The sequence below is a fragment of the Rhinoderma darwinii genome, chromosome 1, assembly GCF_050947455.1.
Source record: "Rhinoderma darwinii isolate aRhiDar2 chromosome 1, aRhiDar2.hap1, whole genome shotgun sequence".
In the NCBI taxonomy this organism is placed as follows: Eukaryota; Metazoa; Chordata; class Amphibia; order Anura; family Rhinodermatidae; genus Rhinoderma; species Rhinoderma darwinii.
The window spans coordinates 182,077,740-182,080,064 of NC_134687.1; the positions used below are offsets into that span (position 1 = coordinate 182,077,740).

Consider the following 2,325-nt stretch of genomic DNA (forward strand, 5'->3'; position numbering starts at 1 on the left):
GCTGTGTGGCACTATCTACAAGGGGGGTCTGAATGGCACTATCTACCAGGGGGGTCTGCGTGGCACTGATTACAGGGGACTGTGTTTGGCACTGTCTACAGGGGGACTGTGTGGCATATCTACAAGGGGGTGGCTGTGTGGCACTATCTACAAGGGGGGTCTGAGTGGCACTATCTACCAGGGGGGGTTTAAGTGGCACTGATTACAGGGGACTATGTTTGGCACTGTCTACAGGGGGACTGTGAGTGGCACACTCTATGGGTGACTGTGTGTGACACAGTCTATGTGGCACTGTCACAAGGGGTACGTGGACCTACTAGGCCGTACCGCCTTGATGGTATGGTATGGCAGCTGGCCAACAGGACACAGGTCACAGTCTATAGTTTGTATCGTGTACCTGTGGTAGCTCAGACAGTAGCAAGACAGGCTCCGCTGGGACTAGGCAGCAGGCAGGCGCCAAGAAGTCAAAAATGGTGTAGCGCAGTACCAAGAAAGATTATCAAAATTAGGGGTGTTTAGGACTAAGCTATGGCTGCAGCACATCGAGTGATGGTTGGAATAATTGGTGGATCTGGACTGGATGACCCTGATATTTTGGAAGGAAGAACTGAGAAATATGTCAAAACACCCTTTGGTAAACCATCAGATGCCTTGGTTCTTGGAAAACTTAAAAATGTGGACTGTGTGCTACTTGCAAGACATGGCAGGCAACATACAATAGCTCCTACTTTCAAGCAAATATTTGGGTGCTGAATGTGGAAGGTTCGTCACCACATCTAGCGATTCAATGAGAGAAGATATCCAGCCTGGAGATATAGTTGTAATTGACCAGTTTATCGATAGAACTACAAAAAGACAACAGACATTTTACGATGGAACACCTAGTTGCCTACCTGGTATTTGTCATATTCTTATGGCTGAGCCCTTCTGTAGTAAAACTAGAGAGGTTTTGATCGATATTGACAATAAACTTGGTATAAAATGGCTCTCTAATAGTACAATGATCACCATAGAAGGACCACGTTTCAGTTCCAAAGCTGAAAGTAACATGTTTCGGCTTTGGGAAGCTGATGTTATTAACATGACCACGGTTCCTGGTGGTCATGGTTGAGGTGGTTCTAGCAAAAGAAGCTGGCCTCTCATATACCAGTCTTGCAATGGCAACAGACTATGACTGTTGGAAGGAGCATGAAGAGTCTCTGTAGACAGGGTGTCACGGTCACAGGGTATGTGGACCCACTAGGCCACTCCGCCAAAGCGGGGAGGCAGCTTGCCTAGTCACAGTTTATACAAGACTCTATAGCAGTTCCTAACACACGGGTACCTGAACTAGTCCAGAAAATGGCCAAGGCTTCAGCACGGATAGAGGTGGGTGCAGCAGGTTGCACCAGATGGGGCAGATAATACTAGACGTGGCAGACGACACTAGACATGGCAGATGACACTGTACATGGCAAACAACACTGGACGTTGCAAACGACAGCAGGTGCAAAAGGACACGACTCCAACACTAATAGGCTAAGGAACAAGAACACAGCACAGGATACAGGATACAGGTAACAGGGCACGGGTAACAACTGGAACGGGATAACATTAAGGGACGCAAGACTGACATGGGATACACTAACAACGCTCAGGCAAGGATCAGAAGGGCAGGGCCCTTCTTATAGTCCAGTAAATCATGTGTAGTTGATAATGTTGATTTCCAAATGTGCACGCGCTCGCCATTAACACCGGGCACGAGCGTGCGCGTGTACCCTACGGGACTGGCGTCTCCTAGGAAGTAGATGCAAGCGAGCGCTCACAGATCCATGGCTGCGGCCGTCGAGGAAGTGAGTAAACCCGACGGGCCATGGCCATGGACACAGCACAGGGTGCTGAAAACATTTTAAAAAATGCCAATCAAGCTACCTCAGATAGCAGCCATGGACTGGACAGACACAATTCAGTACATGAAGTGCACAGTTGAACTGTCTGTCATGTTGCCGAGACATTGATCATTCCTTAGAACAGGAAATGACTGATGAAAACGTAATTCAAGTGACCAAAGGGGGGGGGGAGGGGAAGTACCTAGATAAATGAAGAATGACAAAGAACCATTTCTTTTCTTTTCTGCAAGAGATATGTTTTCTCTTAGTGTACTTTATATTGCATTTCTTGCTGCAACAAGCTACTGTGTTCATATATAGTATATACAATGGTCTAGCTTAAATGTATACTTGCAGCAATCCACTTATTTCCAAATGAAGAAGTCCTTTTCTTAACCTTACTAGCATGTTAGTAGACGTTTAGAACCTGAAATGTCTAAATAAAACCTAAATAAAT

The 2,325-nt window shown here is 46.4% G+C and overlaps 1 pseudogene; it reads left to right on the plus strand.

Annotated features, from left to right (window-relative positions):
* The first annotated feature begins 528 nt into the window (after nucleotides 1–528).
* Nucleotides 529–1,205, plus strand: LOC142738609 (S-methyl-5'-thioadenosine phosphorylase-like; annotated as a pseudogene).
* Nucleotides 1,206–2,325: the final 1,120 nt, after the last annotated feature.